Source organism: Balaenoptera physalus (genome assembly GCF_965194825.1).
Source record: "Balaenoptera physalus genome assembly, chromosome: 11".
Taxonomy (NCBI): Eukaryota; Metazoa; Chordata; class Mammalia; order Artiodactyla; family Balaenopteridae; genus Balaenoptera; species Balaenoptera physalus.
The window spans coordinates 46,568,601-46,591,429 of record NC_138896.1 but is presented as its reverse complement, the minus strand read 5'-3'; the positions used below and the strand labels follow the sequence as shown (position 1 = coordinate 46,591,429).

The window sequence follows — 22,829 nt, the reverse complement described above, 5'->3', positions numbered from 1 at the left end:
ATCAACTATACTCCAATAAAAATTAAAATTAGAAAAAAGGAAACTCCTACTTACCATGCAGCATCTATGGTGCAGTGTTCTCTCTCTTTTCCCTTCCTAGTTTATCCTTTCCCTCTCCAGGCTCTCACATCTGGGACCTTCCTCTCACTGTACTGCTTTTGGTTTTGGAGAGTCAATTTTGCATTATTTCTTCCATCCTATTCAGAAACTCATCTTCCCTTCAGTTTCCATATTTTTAAGCCAGAAAAGGATACTCAAATGGGGTTTGGTAGTAATTATGTTGATGAAATAATGAAACCGGTGCCTGTTTTTTCTGGGTCTCTACCACATCTCTGTTCTCAGATATTCCATATGCATACTTCTCCCCTTGAAAATTATCATGTAACTTCTCCTTTATTTGACCCACAAGGCAAAATTACATGGCTACTACCCTCAGAGAGTCATTGATTGTTATGAATTAATACTTCCCAGAAAAAGAAAATAGTCCTCTGAAGTTTTTAAACTTTCCTCATTATCTCACAGTTTCCCAAATCTCTCCCTAAATTCTTAGGTCATCCAAAGTTGTACCTTGGATGACCAGTGTCCCAAATCACCTAAACAAAACAAAACTTTGAAGAAATCACTGCTTGCTGCCTGTTTTCTCAGCTATTCCTTACTTCATTAAGTCTTGCCTTTAAGTAACTACTTTATAAATAGATTTTAAAAGAAGAAAATAAAAAGGTTTAAAGTTTCCCTTACATGCTTTATTCAACTTGGAAGTACGGCTTATATATAAGTTTCTACAGACTTGATTCACATTCCTTTAAAATATATCCTCTATTACAATGCTTTCATTTTACTGCCAATGTCTCTTATCCACAGAGTAATCAATTGTTATCCTTAAAAAAAAGTAAAGGGGGCACATGCACAAAAACTCCATTTATGTGTCAACATGTGTGAAGTGACCAAAAGAAAGCTGTCTGCTAAATCATAATTACACCTTTCACAAGTATTTCCAAATTGATTACTGTAATTCAGCATGGGACTAAGCACAGCACTGTGCCCCTGTAGCAGAGAAGCACAATTTATCTCCTCTGTACCAGCCCCTATTCAAGGGTTAAGAAAAATGACATGTCTACACATCTATGACAATGCTAACTTTTTCAAATATCAGCAGACAAATTCAAATGCAGATACAAAATTTTTTGTATAATGATTAAGCATAGCGTTCTCCACTGGTTAAGGGCCCCCAGCCTTTTACTAGTGAATTTGGGCATGTTCCCACCGTAAAAGGCTACATTTTTATGCACAAGTGCACACCCCAAGCAGTTATATTTACACTCGACTACTGAGATCTCTTCCTATTAAAAATGCTTTACAACATAAGACCTACAAAAGGACAGTCACAAGACCATATGCACACTTATCTAGCCCTCAGATTGGTTCCTCTTCAGCGATTACACTTCGGGCATCTGTCAGTTATTCTTGCCTATGGAGTTGTCTAGTCCCGTGAGTTTAGAGGTTTGCACTATGTTGCCTCAACTTCCCAAGAACAATCGATCCTAGCGATTCAAAGACTTTGGAGATGGCCCAATCTGAAGTAAGCATGATTTTTTTTCTACCTCTTCCCAGAAATATTGTACTAAGCAGAAGATCTTCCTTAAATCTGTCAAAAATAGCAGTATGTTTAGTAAGCTAGTATTTTCTTATCTTATAAATTACATTGTATTTTCTAAAAAGAGAGAGAAAGAGAAAATATCCCACTTCCCATAAGTCACTGGTCATTGGATGTTGCTTAATTTCACTTTGTTCAGTTCCATCAGGGTTTCTTCTTTTTTCAATTAGGTAAGGCTGTAGCTGTGACTCTTTCAGGACACCACAAAAAAAGCTGCTACTCAAAGGTCTTTTACAGTAATACTATGTTAAAAGAGGGATGCATAATAACAAAGAACTCAAATAATTCTCAAACCCTAGGAAGTGCCAACGTTTCTGAGAGGGTCTCAGGATAATATGGAAAGTGCAGTGTCTGGAGGGGATGATAAATGTAATGATTAATCACTTACAGTGTCCTGTTAAGAAGGGGTGTGTCTGTGTGTGATAATGCTGATAGCATCTTTTTTCTTTACACCAAGGGTTCTTTGCTTTTCCCTATTCCTGGTGTCTGAGGAGGTCAAACATCTGGTGACTAAGTAATTCATTTCAGCACTAAAAGCTTGCATGTGAAAGGCTAACAAAAAGCTCTTACAAGTGTTACCATTGTGGAACTAGGAGAAAATAAACAAGGACAGACAGGCTCCACAGCATATAAAGAAAACGTTAAATGTTCTGAAGAAAGCAAACTGGAATTGTAATTACTATTCATTCATGGCAAATGGGTTTAGATACATTTTTTATATTAACATTTACAGAACAGACTGACTTCATAAATTGACTTTGGAAATTAATAAAAAGTTGTTTGTAACAGGATTATCTTGGGGCATATTTTTTGATTATAGCCAATATACAAAAAAAACCCAATATCCTGGTGTCCTCTTTTTAAACAGTCTATTCTCTGACCATAGACTAAACCTCTAGTTCTTATCATTTACCAATATAAACAGCAAGGCCCATGACATGGACATAAATTAATCCACCAAGGCACAGCTCACTGCCCCTTATGAGCATGGACCCTGCTCAGCACTAAGAGGAAGGAGGTAAAGGGCATCCTTAGCCTTGAGAAGCTCACAAGTCCTGGAGACAAGAAACTATGTTAACAGAGGTTCACAGTGCATGCAGTGTGGTAAGTGTGACAACATAAGTAAGCACAGGGGCCATTGTGAGAACTAAAAAAGGTAAATCCTCTCTTTCCAGTCAAAGTTGCTTTAACATCACAGCACCAACAGGCCTCTGGGTGTTCACTTGTGACATCCAGAAGAATCTTACCCCTTCATCACTGCCTCTCCCCTGACCCTCCCTCTGCACATGTTAATTCACCAATGTCTTAAATCCCTTTCAGACCCTCTGAGGAGCCTTTGCTTACTCTGGAGTCCTGCACTGGGGCTACCTTCCATGTTTCCAACCCCCTGCAGCTCACCTGTGGTCCACACTGTGCTGTAGGGTCTGCTTACCTGTCTATTTCCCAAGCAGAAAGCTCTTTCAAGGAAAAGTATTTAAAAAACAAGTATTACTACTGGTATTTGTAGTTCCACTGTCTAACGTAGTACATGGCAAAAGTAATTTTCTTGACAAATATTTATTAAATACATTAACTTATGGGGAATATAACTGATATAATACAAATAAAGCACTTTCTAAGAATTCAACAAACATTGGTTCTTGTAAAGCTCAGTATAACATTGTGCAGCATGTAAGAACTTACTGAATAAGTAATAGTAAAAAAAGAAAAAAAAGATTAAAAACATAACCTCCATTAAAGGTACACCAGAAACACTGCAATAAAGGCAACCTTCCACCAGCACTTTCACCCCTACAGGCTTGTTAAGTTAGATAAAGCTGTGTTCTAACCTTTTACATCTAACATGTCCTAGCACTGATGGTAAGCAATCTATCTAACTCAACTGAATTCAATTTTTCTCTTTCACATGTAAAGTGAAGTTATAGTGTTTACAACATAAATTGTTAAAAAGACTGAATGAGACAACAGATGAGAAGCATTTAGCTCTGTGGCTGGCATGCAGTCCATCCTGAATCCACACTAATCTTCCTTTCTCCACTCCATATCCATGGTAGAAACAGCTCCCCCCTGGGGTCGGGGCAGCATCTTCAACCGCTGCCTAGAAAAGGGGAAACAGTACATTCAAACCAGCTATGCTGGGCTGCTTCATTTGAGGCCACCTTCCAGGCTCACATGTAGGGGAGTAAATGTGGCTGGTCAGCAATGGCCCCGGTGATATGTGTGCTGCCACCATGTGGCAGTTGATACAGAGATCATGCTTGGAAGATGTTTAAAAAGTCTTTAGAAATTATAACACACATTGGGAGCTTGCTTACCAGTCTAGAAGTTGTGTTAAATGTTTGATATGCATTTTCTCATTTAATTTATAACTAAAGAAAAGAAAAGCCTATGAGGTTGGTGCTACTTTTTCCCTGTCTTAGAGATGGGCACAGGTCACTGACATGGGAAGGGCAGCCCCTTGCCTGCATCTGTGCTAGAGCGATATTTGCATTCAGAGCAGTCCCATTTCAGTACCTAAACACCAAACCATAAGTTGCCCTTTCTTTCCAAATGATGTTCCACTAAAGATTGAAATCTGAATTATTTAGAAAAGTATTTGCTCTAAATGAACAATTTTCAAAGCACCCAAATAAAAAATGCTGGTTCCTCTCTCTTCACTTACTTGGGTATTTTGCTTCAGTGTATAAGCTGCTTTTCTCACAAGGAGTTTGTTAGTCCTTTAGATCTAGGGCTGGTCTTAGAAGTCTTTCTATTCCCAGAACTCAGTTTTTTGTTTTTGTTTTTTTTTTTTTTTTAATAAAGGAGATATCAAATCAGTGTGTTAATGATTTTAATTTATAGTTCTGTAAGCAACTGACAGATCTCTATCTTATTCTTACATCAGATAAAGATAATACATCTTTATAATTCATTCATGCTTGATCTTAATTTGGTCTCAATTTTCCTAGAACAATTTTTCAGCTTCACTGGGTAACTTTCATTCTGCCCCCACCCCCCATCCCCTGCCGTGATTTCACCTGCATCTTTCCTTACAAGGCAGCAGGGGAGGGGAGGGAGCACAGATGGGCTCTGGACTCAGGCCCTCACATTCTGGTTTAGCTACACAGTATTGATGGAATCCCAAGATACTTAATTAATTTCCCTTAGTCTGGGTTTTCTCATCTCTAAATTGGGTATAAGAACTTACTATCTTAACACAACATTGTAAATCAACTCTACTTCCATTAAAAAGAATACTAATAGCTAAAATTGAAAAAAATGGAACTTACTATGTCAGACTTGCCCCTTATTATACAGTCAATAGATACTTTCCCTTCATCTAGCACAAAAAACAAATAGAATTCACATACTGCCTCATAAAACCCATCTATTTCTATGTTTTACAATCACAGTCCCAGAATTAATCTTTTTCTCTCTGGGAATATTACTGAAATACTGCTTTTTAAAAAAATAAACAATAGGGTTGCTTCTAGATTTAAGATTTTCTTCTCCAGTGATGAACAGGGCTTCCTTTAGAAATTATCTTAAACAAGAAGAAAAAGATTTCTAAGGTTATAGAAAAGAAAAATGCTATTTGGTCTTCTCCAGGCCTATATAATCTAAGATGGACAATAACACACATCTTAGAGACACAAGTCATCTAAACAAACACTGAAGAAAGTGACAGCAGGACACTCATGCTGATGGGGGGAGAACTGAAGTCCCAGTTAGCACAAGAAGATGGTTTGTGCATGTGCATGCACATATTTAAAATATATCAAATATATTTTATGCCACAAATATTAATCATATGGATAAAAAGAAGAGGTGAAAACTGTGTACAACTGTATAGAGCAGCTAATATAAACATGTGGACTGGAGCCAAGTACCTGGGTTTGAGACCTACATCCATATCTCGATAGCTATATGATTAGGCAACATATTTTCCTTCTCTATGTCTTGTGTCCTCATCTGTTGAATGGGAATAATAATAAGACTTACCACATGGGATTTCTGTGAGGCTTAATTGAGACAACACAAGTTAAAGCAGTTAGCACAGTGCCTGGCACTCAATAAGAATTCACTAAATGTTAGTTCTCATGCATATTAAAACAAATGGAGTTGAGTATCTTGCTTTAGAAAGGCATTATTTTATTTACTTAATAATCTGTTGACTCCCAAGAAAATATATAAATGACATAAAAACTCTTCTTAGTGTGATATACGACTACTCACTTAATCAAGTTATTTAAAAAGTCAAAGATGTAGCATTTTCATCGGAGACTGTCTAAAATATAATTAGAAATGATGATGGAAAATCCATAATCAAGTCCTGACCTCAGTTCCTCTCTGTATTCACTGATTCCTTTGCCATCTGCCTGCTTGCACAGAATGGCTGTGAGTGGTACCGGGGGTGTCCTCCACACGTTACTTCTGGGGAATGACTGAGAAGTAACATGTGCATGACAAGCAACCTCAAGGAATGTAACTCAGATCTGAGATAAACAAATTAATATCTTCAGCCCACAACAAGTTATTTAAACTGCATATTTAGAGCCCATGAACATAGCAGGGTAAAAGTAAAAAGCCCTGGGTCCACCCAGTAGCATGGGGCTTGGGCTCACTAGTGATTATGTATGTGAATGAAGGGCTTGACAGGGAAACCCTGGACTGGGAAACGGGATTTCACTGTTTATAGCTCACTCGATACGATAAACATTAAACTTCACATTTTAAGGTCCTGTCTCAAAGATGAGTTTCACTCTCTTACAAGTCTTAAATTCATTACCACAAACTATGAATGAACTGAACATTAGGGAATTACCTGCTTAGTGTTTTAAACAGAACACAATGAAATTTCAAATCCAAATTTGCTTGTCCAATTCTAAAGCTGAGCAAATGATGAAAGTCCTTAATGCTTGTTTATTGTTTAAAAAAAATCTGCTTAGTAATAAAAAATGAGTATAGAGAATCATATTTTGGGAATCCATGCATATTTCATCTCAAATAGCAAAAGAGCACTTTCTTTTTGCGTTGTGCTATGGTTGGTGCTGTGATAAAATCGTAATGCAAGGCTCTGAGAAAAGCACAGGATAAGAACCACGCACAATTCTGTGTTTACCTTATTTAATCCTCACAACAGCCAATGAGATAGATAATCTCCCTTTTTTTTTTAATTGAAGTATAGTTTAGTTACAATATTATATTAGTTTTGGGTATAGAGCATGTAATTTGATATCTTATAGATTATACTGCATATAAAGTTACTATGAAATATTGACTACATTCCCCATGCTGAACATTACATTCTTGGAATTTATTTGTCTTACACCCAGTAGTTTGTCCTTCTTAATCCCCTTGACCAATTTCCACCACTACTCCCCCCGCCCCACTCTGGTAACGACTAGTTTGTTCTCTGTATCTTGTGAGTCTGTTTCTGTTTTGTTATAGTTGTTTGTTTTATTTTTTAGATTCCACACGTAAGTGAACACATTACAGTTCCCCTTTTTAAAAGAGGATGCGATTAAAGAGAAATGATGTAAATGTTCATTCTAATATTTATTTTTGTTGATATTGTTTTAAAACATGGGAGAAATTAATAAAAGATGATCGGTGTTTTCTCCAAGGGCCATACTTACACCACAATGTGCTGGGTAGAGCATCCGGGAACTGAGAGCAGCTGCTGTCACACCCACTCAGCCCTCCTTTGGCACAATTACAACCTGTCCTCTTGAACCATGAGGATAGGCTCAGGGAGATTCTTTTGCAACCACCAGAAGTCCTCCATCCAGACTGTACCTGAAGCATTGATACCATAACTTTACAGGCAACAACCTCAAATTTCTCCCAGGCATCCTGCTTCATCATATCCCCACCCAACTACCCTCAAGTCACAAAACAGACCTTTCTTAAGGAGTTTGGGGTACAAGAGTCCTGGGCATTTGGCTTCTTTTTTTCCTTAGCAGAAGTTTCCTTTATCACTGGGTTGGTCATCTTGGTGGTAAAATGACCACAGCACTTCCTGGACAAGACAAAATGGGTGAAGCCAAGTAGGCACTGAGAGGCTGCATCAGAGACTTTTGCACGGTCAAGTGCAAGGTCAGGGACGGTTGGCAGAGAGGTGGGACATACATGCCTGGGCTCCAGGACACGCCACCCCTCACAGCACTGGAATTCTGCCCGTGTTCTCTCCTGCTATTGCCCTCTTCCAGTCCCATTTTCTCCTGCCTTATTTCATCTGTTGCGTTGCTTTCTAACCTAGGTCTGAATAGAAGAAAAGGGGAATGAAAAGCCCTGAAACTATTTCACCAAAGTGACCTTATAGGACTTCTAGCCAGAATATTTTGAGAATATATCAAAATTTAATTTAAAAATAGCAAATACAGGGGCTTCCCTGGTGGCGCAGTGATTGAGAATCTGCCTGCGAATGCAGGGGACACGGGTTCGAGCCCTGGTCCGGGAAGATCCCACATGCCACAGAGCAACTGGGCCCGTGAGCCACAATTGCTGAGCCTGCGCGTCTGGAGCCTGTGCTCCGCAACAAGAGAGGCCGCGATAGTGAGAGGCCCGCGCACCGCGATGAAGAGTGGCCCCCACTTGCCACAACTAGAGAAAGCCCTCGCACAGAAACGAAGACCCAACACAGCCATAAATAAATAAATAAATAAATAAAAAAAAGTAGCAAATACAAGCCCTGGTGTTTAGCCTGTATATTAAAAAGAAGCAGGGTTCTGACTTACATGTTCTCTCAATCTCTGCTAATTTTCTCTTTGTAGAAGGTTCATTTCTTAGTATCCCCTCAGTTTCTCCTATCCATCTTAATAAGTGAAGGAAAACAAAGACCAAAAAATAGAATTAAGGGTTCATAAGGAAAGGGGTTAAAATAAGATCATGGGAACAAAAAACATAAAATGGTAAGAGTATCACAAATAATGTTGAGGAGAATGTCAAATGAAGGCTCACTGTTTCAAAAGTACAAGACCACACATCTTTATTTTATTTCTATTTTGGTTATATAACCACACAAACTTTGAGTTTTGAGGATCAATCCTGCCACAAATATACAAGAGATAGAAGCAGGATGATGGCAGGATTCAAGGGAAAGTGAACTATTCAAATCATACAAGAAGTAGCATGGAGACTGGATTTAGGCAGTGGAGAAACTCTGAAAGTTCTTATGCAGGAGAATGAAATTGTCTAAAAATACTTACTCAAAATCCTTTGTGAAGAATGCATCAGATAGTGAAAGACTGAATTCTGCAAAACACATCAGAAGGCTCTTGTAGAAATGGATGTCAAGGCTGACGGTAGCCTGAAAGAAGGGGTGGCAGTGGGGCTGGGAAAACATGAATGTATTTGAACTGTGTTTAGGAGGTAAGAATATACAAGATTTGGTGACTGGAAAGTCAAAGCAAGAGTTGAAGATGCTACCCAAATTTCTATCTTTGCAACAAGGAGGATGGGTGTGTCATTCCTTGAAACAGGAGCAAAAGAGTGAGAGCAGATTCTAATGAAAAGAGCATTAGTTTTTGTCTTGCTGAGGTTGGGTTGTCTCTGGAATATTCAGGTGAAGCTGTCAAATAATGAATACATAAATCTGTAGATCAAGAAAAGATATCTGATGAAGTTAAGGATTGGAAGTCATCAGTAAAAGCATGGTCCTGAAGATCGTGGGGCAGGAAACTGTCAGAGAACAGGATGGAGCCATAGAGGGGACCTGGGTGGAGACCACAAGGTCTGCATGTCCTGCCTCATTTGCAGAATTCAAGGCCACTAGGTCTGGCTCTCTTCCCTACACTGCCCAGAGTAGCAAAATGCACATGCATCTTTTTATTCAGCTTCATTGTTAAGCTATTATTTTTCCTTAATGCATGAACACTGTTCACATAATAGAAAACAATTTTCCTCATATGGTTGTTTTTAGAAGCACAGAACAAGCTCTTCCCAGATCTGTCTTCCACAATTTACAGAAAGACAAGAGTTCAAGTAAGTCATTTGCAAGGATGGAAATGGGGAAAAATAGAGATAGTTTCTGCATAATATTTCCATTTTTGTGAAGATTAGAGTGCTGTATCCCACTGGTGTGTATTGGAGGAAAATCCTGTCATAATTTCAGAGGACATAATGGGATCAACCTTCTTTGCACACGTGTGAAATATGGTTGCAGCAATTTCTCTGTCTACTTAGACAACATATTGGTTGGCAGCAAAATGTTGTATGTTAATTTAATGCCTTTCCCCATACATTTCCCAGGGTATAGCCAGAAACAATTCTATACATACTAAACAATAAAAGGTTCTTAATAATGCCATCAACGCAATTATATCTGATAGCTGAGATACAGAATCACTGCATGTAAAGATTTTAATAATTTCAAACCATCTGTGACACGAATATAAAAATGACAAACATTTGAAAAATGTTTCCCAAGTTCCAATAAACTATGTGCTTTTTTTGAGTCTTGTACTATAATTTTTTTATCAACTCCAAAGTTACACATTTTAATAGTCAATTTCAGAGAGAATTTTTGAAGACTACATTGAATCTTACAATAAAACATTTCTTTAACTAGTTCAGTAGATTCAGATTGACCTAAAGCAAGATCAAATAATGGGGTACATGATCAAATGTTGATAATAAAGTCAACTGCACAATTAGTATGAAACTGTAAAATAAAAAACTATTTCAAGACTTTGAAATTAGATCCCAAAAGATAACCAAAACTTGCAAAAGTTTTCATAAATCTGAGCATTTTTTTTTAATTTGAGAAAATTCAGGTGGGCCACTTCATAAATTAAATTTTCCTCATTACAACTTTACCTTAAAATATAAATTCCACTTTTGACCTAACATTAGTATTCTATTTGAATTGCAATAAATCAGAGTGTAGAAAGGGAAATACTCTTCTAAGCATTTTGCTAGATTCTATTGCTGAATTCATACAACAAAACAAAAAATGTTATCAGTTCTTTTGGCAACGAGAGTTACTCTTCCAAATGTTTATTTTGCAACTTTTTATGACACCATGAAATTGACAATTTTCCCATTAGGTTAAATATAATACCTTACTCTAAAAGAAGAAAATAAAAATGAGGTAAGCTAAGCCCAACACGGGTTATGATTTCTAATTTCATATTATACAGCCTATCATACTAATGAAGCAAAGTTACTATTGACACAAGTAATAATGAAGAATTCTGTGAGGCTTCAGCACTTGCTGCATAGTTCTGGAACCATGTGCCAAACATCCAAGTAACTGAAACACAGAGCTCTTCACTCTCAGTTAGTTAGTACATGAAATTAAAAATAGACTAGCAACAGCTCTAGCTCTAATTTCTACTTCTCAGAGATGTGTCTTCAGATGGCAACACAGGAAGTAAACAAAATATATTGTCGGGGGTGTACTCACATGTTTTAACACAATGTGGTATATAACTATGAGTAAAAATTCTAATATGTAAAATACGATATGGTTTATTTAAACATTCATTTGATAATTTAATATTACACATAAAATATTCATTTTTCAATTTATGACATTTCACAAATTACAATCTCAAATCCCAAACACTGAATAAGGAGGAGGGATATACATTAAGAATGCTTTAGAATTGTATTTAAATAAGCAAGGATGAAATTTACCTTGTAAATAAACATTGTAGATATTGAAGATAGCTTTCATGCCTAAGCTTTCTCTTTTTCTTCAATCTTGGTTCATTATTAAGTGTCTATGTAACTTTGAACAATTTAATTTTATCTGTGCCTAAATTTCCTCCTCTGTATAGTACATATTCCACAGAATATTAAGTGGCATAAATCAGGTAATAATATAAATCACAGAAAATACTGTTTGACACATAGTAAATAGTCAACAAATAAAAACTTGTATTACCACCAATATAATTGTAATCCCCTTCCAATCACCTTATCTCTATTTTTATTAATGTATTTATTGTTCTCCCTTTCAGGAATGAAGTTACAGAACTCTCAGGGAAATAAGTCGATCTCTCTGTTTTATCACACATACACAGAGCCTGGCAAAGGGTAGGTGCTTCCACACCAAAGAAGAGTATTATTAAGTGGAACAAAAGAAGAAACTGATAATTACTCAGTGGTTATACCTATACAAGCTTCCACTGTGTGCTGATATTATGCCAACTATGAACACATATTCTCATGTATTCCTGATGAAACCTCCAAGCATATTATAACACTCATGTTGCAGCTGAAAAACTTTGATGATGAAAGCATTAATGGAGATTCGCATGGTCATAGGTGAATAAAAGTAAAACTGTGACTCACACTTAGGTCTATCTGGGTCAAAATTCTATTATTTTCCCATTATATTATACTGTCTCCTCACAGCAATCTTTAGCATCTCAAGAAATTCTACATCTTAATATATCCATACAGATTTCTTTCCAGAAACAGAGAAACGCTACAGAAGAAGCAGCCAGGCCTGAACATTACCAAGATGAAAAAACAACCATATAAATAAAGGTTTCTCTATTGAGAGGACTTGACAGTAAGATAAATATTATCCTGATCCTACCCTCTGCACCACTCAACTCTACACCCCAAATAATACCCAAGCTCTCTTTCTCTTCTCTGCTGTGTTTTTCAAATAACGGTCTAGCTTTTCTATAACCTTGCCTCCTTTTCATGCTTTAGCCTCTAAAATTTAACAAAAATTGTTAAAGACGATCTAACACAGTCCCAAAGCTTCTGGATTCATCCTAGTATGAAGCCACTTTAGAACAACTGTTTAAATCTATTTCAGGACTCCCTGAGACCAGTGAAAGCATCTTTTTAATTTTACATTTATGAGTCAAGTAAGTGACTACCACATAGATCCAATGCATATATCCTGAACGACAATGAATTGATAAGAATTAATATTTAGAATAATGATGTGGAGGCCTTGTAGGCTCTTTTGTAAAAGGTCAAATAATGTTTAATATACTGCACTTACTAAAAATGGATAATTAACTAATAAAACATGATATTCAGAAATAACTTGAAACTAATTTGAGTTAATCTTTTAACTTCATTTTAATTAGAAAATATGCTAAAGTGAAGTAACCGATTATCTAGACATTAGAATTGAGTAAAATTTTCACTGTAATTGCTTTCTTCTTGTACTTGGACTCTCTGCTAAGATTAGCACTGAGGCTGGGATGAGAACAGTGATACAGGAGTCTCTTCCAGAGGACTTGTGATGTCACTGCAACCATTGTGATGGGTCCCCTGAAAATTCTGTAAGAGGCAACAGCTGAGAACAGGGAGGTCCTTGTTCTGGATCACTCTACAGTAACTGCATTTCCTCCAGTAAGAGTGTCTTCGAACAGAAGCTGTGTAATTACTTTATATCCACTCGGCAAATATTTATTAACCACCTACCTAACTGTGTGCCAGGCATAGTTCTAGGTGACTGGGACACATGACTGATCGAGAAAGACGAGACTTGGCATTTTGCAGTTGACATTCTAGTGTGGAAAAACCATAAAAATAACAATTAAGAAAATTATGAAATACACTAGAAGGTGATACATGCTATGAAAAAAAGCTAGAGAAGGGTAAAGGGACTGTGAGTCTCTGGGTAGGGAGAGGTGAAGGCATGTGTAGAAGCAGATCAGTTAGGAGGCCATCACAGTGGTCCAGGCAAGAGAAGATGAGGACCCAGGCCAGAGTAATAGCAATGGAGAGGGTGTGAGCTCTTTGACTCTCGATGTATTTTGAGGATGTGTGGGAGAAAGAGAGGAGTCAAGGAGGACTCCACAGTTTCTGACTTGACCAAGTAAAAGGATGGTATTGCCAACAGCTGAGACAGGTAGGTGACAGGTGAAGGACACGCAGGGTGAGAAGAATACCAACTGAACCTGGGCTCTCTAGACATCCACGTGGTGATGTCAAGTAGGCAGCTCCATATAGAAGTCTTGGAGAGCAGTCCTGGCTGGATCGTTGGCCATATAAAGCCATTCCCACATAAAACTATGCCACAGAGGACTAAGGGGTTGTGAGTGCAGACAGAGCAGAGCACTGTGGACAATCCTAGGGACTCCAACATCATGAAGTTGTGTGGAAAAGCACAAAACAGCAGAGGAGGCTGAGAAATGGAACCACTTTTCTAACAGGAGAAAAATATAAATTATGGTGTCCAGAAACCAAACGAAGACAACATGTCAATGATAGTTCAAGCAAGACCATGGTTCAAGTATTTCAAGTGGGTTCTCTAGTGACACAGAAGGCAGAACCAGGACTAATAGCAACTTTAAGGGATAAAGATCATATTTCAATGAGAAAAATAAATTGAACAGCAATGTCTAATTATTAGATTCAACTGTATTATGATGCAGTGAACTTTCTTTTTAATAACTAGAGGTATTTGTAGACAGGCTGATGAGTATCACAGATATTGTAGAAATGATTCCTAAATTGAGTAGAAGATTAGACCATAGAAACTATGAGATATACTCCAACTAATGAGCCTATCATTTCTGCCTCACTTAACACCAGAGGAGAAAGACATCTGCTTTTCCATCTGTGAACCTTTGCAATCTTAGCTGTCTGTGTCCAAAATTATCTCAATGTCTCTTCATATAAAATAAAATGAATCACAACAATGGTTTAATTCAAAGAAGAGAGGCTCTGGTGCTAGCAGACCTGAGCTCCAGCTTTAACACTATCACTGAAATATTGTGTGGCTTTAGGAAAGTTCCTTAAATGTTTTTAAACCATAGTCTCTTCTTCAGAACTCACCCAGTGTTCTTGAGGGAATAAAAACATTCACTGTGCTTTGCTGGGTGTTTCATATACAGTGGGTACACACAAAAACCTTAATTCTCTAGGCGTGAGGTCCCAGACTGAAGGACTATCTTATGATGCTTTAGTTATTCCTCTAAACTTGAGTTTTAGGCTATACTCTTCATTTAAGCACTATATCTACACATAAACCAGAAAAAGGAGTGTATGATCTTTTTCATAAAAATAATATTTTCATCTGTTTTTTAAGTTCGTACTAGATTTCGATGAGTCATGCTTGGGGTCAAATTTTCTATTGTATGTTTTAAGATGTCATTTGCTCACAGTGTAATAATAGAACCACACAGTATAAACAGGTAAAGACAACAGGCCGTGAAATCAGAGTTGCTGGATAGGAATCCTGATCAGCTGTTTCCTAATAATGTGATTTTGGCACATGAGTGCTTCTGAAACTCAGTTTGTCTGTAAAATGGGAAGGATAGAATTACTAGGATTTTTGTGACAATTAAATGATTTAGTATATGTAAAAAATATACAGTGTCTGATATATATAAAAACATTCCATAATCCTTAGTTTTTATTATTTGTTTCTCTATCTAGGAAAAAGATTTTAAGTAGAAACAATGTTTTTCCTATTTTAAATGTTTTCAATTAGCCCAAACTATTTTAAAAATATCTTTATTACTAGGAAAATAACATGTTAGTATAACTAATTCAGAGAGCACAAAAGAGCCTGCAATGGAAAAGGGCCTCCTACTGTTTCCTTATTATCTATCTCTGTCTATCATCTTATATATATAAGTATACATATTTAATATAAATATATCCTTTTTATGCTCGAGAAATAAACTAAAATCTTTTATACTTTCACTTAACAGCATATATCTGTGCAAATATATTAACTCTAAAATAAATTGCTAGATATCCAACTGATTCCAAAAGTCTATGCCTTTGTAATTTTCATTGATTTTGCAAAACTGCTCCCTAAAATGGCTGCATCTCCATGCTCTGAGCAGCAGTTTACAGAGTGTATTATTCCCCCATACTCTAACACCATTAGTATTGGTTATAATCAAACTTTTTTCATCAGTCTGCTAGAGGAGAGAAGCATTTCAAATTCATCTTAACTTGATTTTTCTGATAAGTGAGGTTCAGGGTTTTTTCTATTTGCTTTAAACACTATATATATATGACAACTGTGTTGGTATCACTGGCTTCTTCTTCAATTAGAAAAAGTGGGACCATTACATAAAAATAAAATGAACTGTCTGTCATGTGTTTCAAATATTTCTCAAATAGCCATGCCAGTTTAGCATTTTGATTGTGACTTTTTATTTTGATAATCATCATCATTATTTTTGCTTATACAGAAGTTTTAGTTTTATGGTGTAAAATATTTTAATCATTTACTTATGGCTTCAAGTATTTTCCATCTTTCTTAGAAATGTTTTCCCCTCAAATATTATAAAATAAATTTCTCATAATTTATTCCAGTACTTTTAAAAAAAATTTAATCTTAGACCCCATTGAGATTTATGCTGGTGCAAAAGATGGGTTAGGGATTTAGTCTTTATTTTCTTTTGCCCTAAATGCCTCACTAGTTCCCTAACAATTAATGAATAAACAATTTCTTCACACTGATTTCAAATATACACTCATTATATATGTTCATGTCATTTCATGAGGAATGGAAAATTGATGTCACCAAATGCCTGATTTGATCCTGAAATTCGATAATTTTTAAAAAATGTTTTAAAGTACTAAACCAGTCTTGCATTCCTGTAATAAAACTACATTTGTGTGTAAGTTATTTTGCTTGTAATGTGCTATTGAAATTCGTTTGGTAATATTTTTGTAACATCATTTTTATTGCAATAAAATATATACAACATAAAATTTACCATTTTAACTATTTTTAAATGTGGAATTGAGTGGCATTAAGTACATTCACAATGTGTAACCATCACCACATCCATTTCCAGAATTTTTCACCATCCCAAAGAGAAACTCTATATCTATTAAACAATAATTCTCCATTCTTCTCTCTCCACAGCCCTGGGTGACCTCAATTCCACTTTCTGTACTTATGAATGTGCCTGTTCTAAGTACCTTTCATAAGTGAAATCATACAATATTTGTTCTTTTGTGTCTCGCTTATTATCCTTATTAACATGATGTTTTCAATATTCATCCATGTTGTAACATGCATCCAAATTTCATTGTTCCTTACAGCCAAATAATATTCCACTGTGTGTATACACCACATTTAGTTTATCTGTGCATCAGCTGAGGACATCTGAGTTGTTTCTGTATTTTGGCAATTGTGAATAATGGTGCTTTGAATACTGATACACAACATTTGGTAATATTTTTAAAGTTTTTGCGTTGATATTCATAATTGAATTGTAGTGTTTATTTTTGTGATATACTTGTGAAATCCATGTATTTTAAGAAAATTACTTATAAAATGGTAGAAATCTAAATGTGTTACACAAATTTCTTTTAACAATTACTTAAACTTGAAAAAGTAAATAAAAGTCACTCACAATTTTTCTACATGATTCTAAATTTCTTTCAAAAAGGTGGTTGTAGTCAGGTCTTAACTTAGTATTATAAGTAACAATAATCCCTTCTCTAGACCTTTCTGGAGGTGGGGAGGAGATGCATTAATTTCTATTTCCTGTATCCTTTCCAGAGGAAGTTTTTTTCCTGCTATTCTCAAGGTATATTATAGTGCTTGAATTTATATCAAATTAATTTGGTTCCATATGTCAATATGTCCTTCGAGGTCAGTAATAATAAATAAATAAAAAATAAAAATCCATTCAACTGATAATGTTGTGCCTCTCGATTTTAATAGTGATCTTTCTCCTCTACTCTCTTGAAGATCTATCTATATAAAAATCCATTTCTACCGCAACAACAAAATAAACAGCAGAAGGGCCATCTATGCTCTAATGGGTGTAGAGAAACTTATTGAAGGCTCACTGAATTAAACAAACAAATGAACAAACAAGTAAATAAAGAATGGCAAGATTAAAGAAGGGATGTGAGGTAGAAGATCTTTTGGCTCTCAAAGGACCCTTGAGCAAGGATACATGTTTGGACACATTTCAAAAGGCAATAGCATTTTAATGATCCATTTGAAGTAGTTCCCAGTATTTCAGTTGAAGGTGAGTGTGAAATAAACTGGTGGGACAGAAACAGCAGGTTAAAACAGACTGAAGATCCCCTAGGGGGTCTAGACCTAAAAAAGAAGGCTAGATCGTTTTGAGAAGTGTGAACACACATTTTGCAAGGGTGTGCTGAACTCCTGAAAAAGGATGGGGAGAGAAACACATACAATTCAGGATTAGGAACATATGGGTCATTGGAGACAAAAAAAAGTTTAAGTGCTAAATGGAAAAATACTATTTAAATACGTGGGATAGACATTAATAAAAAAAGTCATTGGGGGCTTCCCTGGTGGCGCAGTGGTTGAGAATCTGCCTGCCAATGCAGGGGACACGGGTTCGAGCCCTGGTCTGGGAAGATCCCACATGCCGCGGAGCAACTGGGCCCGTGAGCCACAACTACTGAGCCTGCACGTCTGGAGCCTGTGCTCCGCAACAAGAGAGGCCACGACAGTGAGAGGCCTGTGCACTGCAATGAAGAGTGGCCCCCGCTCACCGCAACTAGAGAAAGCCCTAGCACAGAAATGAAGACCCAACACAGCCAAAAATAAATAAAAAATAAATTAATTAATTAATAAAAAAAAAAGTCATTGGAAAAGATAAGTACTAGACAGAATACCTCGGCAAATTTCTAAATTTTTCTGGAAAATATGGTTATTTCAGGTGCCACTCTATCAAAGAGAATGCATTGTACAAGCACTTTGGAATTATTTTCTTTCTCATAAAAAAATGTGACATTTCTAGGAGTGTCATTATTTTCTCAATTGAGATTTAAATTCACAGGTGAGAGATTAGGAAACAGATATGAATGAAACTGAAATCACAAAGCCCATCAAATCCTCTTTTCCATTTCTTTTAGAAAAATAAAAAGCAAGCGATGCTATGAAGTGGTCTCTGGTAAAGATAAAACAAGCTTAATATATAAGCTACAGAGTGGCTTTTAGAAAACCACATTGCTTAGAAAAATAGAGAGATGTTTCCAAGATTGTAAGTGGTAATGCTGGTTTTGAAGTGTCATAGTTTCCACAGTTAGTAACCGTGGGTCTCTATTAACCATTTTTTTTTTTTTAACATCTTTATTGGAGTATAATTGCTTTACAATGCTGTGTTAGTTTCTGCTGTATAACAAAGTGAATCAGCTTTACGTATACATATAACACCATATACCCACCCTCTTGTAGCTCCCTCCCACCCTCCCTATCCGACCCCTCTAGGTAGTCATAAAGCACCAAGCTGATATCCCTGTGCTATGTGGTTGCTTCCCACTTGCTATCTATTTTATATTTGGTAGTGTATATATGTCAATGCCACTCTCTCACTTTGTCCCAGATTGCCCTTCCCCTCCACGTGTCCTCAAGTCCATTCTCTATGTCTGTGTCTTTATTCCAGTACTGCCCCTAGGTTCTTCAGAACTTTTTTTTTTTTTTTTTTTTAGATTCCACATATAAGTGTTAGCATATGGTATTTGTTTTTCTCTTTCTGACTTACTTCACTCTGTATGACAGACTCTAGGTCCATCCACCTCACTATAAATAACTCAATTTCATTTCCTTTTATGGCTGAGTAATATTCCATTGTATGTATGTGCCACTTCCTCTTTATCCGTTCATCTGTCAATGGACACTTAGGTTGCTTCCATGTCCTGGCTATTGTAAATACTGTTGCAATGAACATTGTGGTACATGATTCTTTTTGAATTATGGTTTTCTCAGGGTATATGCCCAGTAGTGGGATTGCTGGGTCATATGGTAGTTCTAGTTTTAGTTCTTTAAGGAACCTCCATACTGTTCTCCATAGTGGCTGTATCAATTTATATTCGACCAAGAGTGCAGGAGGGTTCCCTTTTCTCCCCACCATTTCCAGCATTTATTGCTCGTAGATTTTTTGATGATGGTCATTCTGACCGGTGTGAGGTGATACCTCATTGTGCTTTTGATTTGCATTTCTCTAATGATTAGTGATGTTGAGCATCTTTTCATGTGTTTGTTGGCAATCTGTATATCTTCTTCGGAGAAATGTCTATTTAGGTCTTCCGCCCATTTTTGGATTGGGTTGTTTGTTTTTTGATATTGAGCTGCATGAACTGCTTGTATATGTGTTCTGTCTATGATTTCCTCTCAGAGTTTTATGGTGTCTGACCTTACATTTAAGTCTTTAATCCATTTTTAGTTTATTTTTGTGTATGGTGTTAGGATGTGTTCTAATTTCATTCTTTTACATGTAGCTGCCCAGCACCACTTAGTGAAGAGGCTTTCGTTTCTCCATTGTATATTCTTGCCTCCTTTATCAAAGATAAGGTGACAATATGTATGTGGGTTTATCTCTGGGCTTTCTGTCCTTTTCAATTGATCTATATTTCTGTTTTTCTGCCAGTACCATACTGTCTTGATTACTGTAGCTTTGTAGTATACTCTGAAGTCAGGGAGCCTGATTCCTCCAGCTCCGTTTTTCTTTCTCAATATTGGTTTGGCTATTCAGGGTCTTTTGTGTTTCCCTATAAATTGTGAATTTTTTTGTTCTAGTTCTGTGAGAAATGCCATTGGTAGTTTGATAGGGACCGCACTGAATCTGTAGATTGCTTTGGGTAGTATAGTCATTTTCACAATGTTGATTCTTCCTATCCAAGAACACGGTATATCTCTCTATCTGTTTGTATCATCTTTAATTTCTTTCATCAGTGTCTTATAGTTTTCTGCATACAGGTCTGTTGCCTCCTTAGGTAGGATTATTCCTAGGTATTTTATTCTTTTTATTGCAATGGTAAATGGGAGTGTTTCCTTAATTTTTATTTCTGACTTTTCGTTGTTAATGTATAGGAATGCAAGAGATTTCTGTGCATTAATTTTGTATCCTGCAAATTTACCAAATTCATTGATTACCTCTAGTAGTTTTCTGGTGGCCACTTTAGGATTTTCTAAGTATAGTGTCATGTCATCTGCAAACAGTGACAGTTTTACTGCTTCTTTTCCAGTTTGGATTGCTTTTATTTCTTTTTCTTCTCTGAATGCCATAGCTAGGACTTCCAAAACTACATGAATAAAAGTGGTGAGAGTGGGCATCCTTGTTTTGTTCCTGATTTTAGAGGAAATGTTTTCAGTTTTTCACCACTGAGAATGATGTTGGCAGTGGGTTTGTCATATATGGCTTTTATTATGTTGAGGTCGGTTCCCTCTATGCCCACTTTCTGGAGAGTTTTTATCATAAATGGGTGTTGAATTTTGTCGAAAGCTTTTTCTGCATCTATTGAGATGATCAAATGGTTTTTATTCTTCAGTTTGTTAATATGGTGTATCACAGTGATTGATTTGCATATATTGAATAATTCTTGCATTCCTGGGATAAACCCCACTTGATCATGGTATATGATCTATTTAATGTGCTGTTGGATTCTGTTTGTTAGTATTTTGTTGAGGAGTTTTGCATTTCTCTTCATCAGTGATATTGGTCTATAATTTTCTTTTTCCGTGACATCTTTGTCTGGTTTTGGTATCAGGGTGATGGTGACCTCGTAGAATGAGTTTGGGAGTGTTCCTCCCTTGCTATATTTTGGAAGAGTTTGAGAAGTATAAGTGTTAGCTGTTCACTGTATGTTTGATAGAATTCACCTGTGAAGCCATCTGGCTCTGGGCTTTTGTTTGTTGGAAGATTTGTAATCACAGTTTCAATTTCAGTGCTTTTGATTGATCTGTTCATAGTTTCTATTTCTTCCTGGTTCAGTCCTTGAAGGTTGTACATTTCTAAGAATTTGTCCATATATTCCAGGTTGTCCATTTTATTGTCATATAGTTGCTTGTAGTCATCTTTTATGATCCTTTGTATTTCTGCAGTGTCATTTGTTACTTCTCCTTTTTCATTTCTCATTCTGTTGATTTGAGTCTTCTCCCTTGTTTTTGTGATGAGTCTGAAATGGTTTATCAATTTTGTTTTCTTATCAAAGAACCAGCTTTTAGTTTTATTGATCTTTGCTATCATTTCCGTCATTTCTTTTTCATTGATTTCTGATCTGATTTTTATGATTTCTTTCCTTCTGCTAATTTTGGTTTTTTTTCTTTTTGTTCTTCTTTCTCTAATTGCTTTAGGTGTAAGATTAGGTTGTTTATTTCAGATTTTTCTTGTTTTTTGAGGTAGGATTGTATTGCTATAAAATTCCCTACTAGAACGGCTTTTGCTGCCTCCCATAGGTTTTGGGTAGTCATGTTTTCATTGTCATTTGTTTCTAGGTATTTTTTGATTTCCTCTTTGATTTCTTCAATGATCTCTTGGTTATTTAGTATTGTATTGTTTAGCTTACATGTGCTTGTATTTTTCACAGTTTTTTCCCTGTAACTGATATCTAGTCTCATAGTGTTGTGGTCAGAAAAGATGCTTTATACGATTTCAATTTTCTTAAACTTACCAAGGCTTGATTTGTGCCCCAAGATGTGATCTCTTGTGGAGAATGTTCCATGTGCATTTGAGAAGAAAGTGTACTCTGTTGTTTTTGGATGGAATGTCCTGTAAATATCAATCAAGTCCATTTGTTCTAATGTGTCATTTAAAGCTTTTGTTTCCGTATTTGTTTTCATTTTTGATGATTTGTCCATTGGTGTAAATGGGGTGTTAAAGTCCCCTACTATTATTGTATTACTGTCGATTTCCCCTTTTATGGCTGTTAGCATTTGCCTTATGTATTGAGGTGCTCTTATGTTGGGTGCATAAATATTTACAATCGTTATATCTTCTTCTTCGATTGATCCCTTGATCATTACATAGTGCCCTTTGTTGTCTCTTGTAATAGTCTTTATTTCAAAGTCTCTTTTGTCTGATATGATAATTGCTGCTCCAGCTTTCTTTTGGTTTCCATTTTCATGGAGTATCTTTTTCCATCACCTCACTTTCAGCTCGTACGTGTCCCTAGGTCTGAAGTGGGTCTCTTGTAGACAGCACATATATGGGTCTTGTTTTTGTATCCATTCAGCCAGTCTGTGACTTTTGGTTGGAGCATTTAATCCATTTACATTTAAGGTAGTTATTGATATGTATGTTCCTTTTATTTTCTTAATTTTTGGGGGTTTGTTTTTGTAGAATTTTTCCTTCTCTTGTGTTTCCTGCCTAGAGAAGTTTATTTAGCATTTGTTGTAAAGCTGGTTTGGTGGTGCTGAATTCTCTTAGCTTTTGCTTGTCTGTAAAGCTTTTGATTTCTCCATCAAATCTGAACAAAAGCCTTGCTGGGTCGAGTATTCTTGGTTGTAGGTTTTTCCCTTTCATCACTTTAAATATAT

The 22,829-nt window shown here is 36.2% G+C and overlaps 1 protein-coding gene across 1 annotated transcript in view; it reads right to left on the bottom strand.

Moving 5' to 3' along the window:
- The window catches only part of KHDRBS2 (KH RNA binding domain containing, signal transduction associated 2), a 754,183-nt gene that overhangs the window by 610,565 nt on the left and 120,789 nt on the right, over positions 1 to 22,829 (bottom strand). The window lies entirely within an intron of this gene.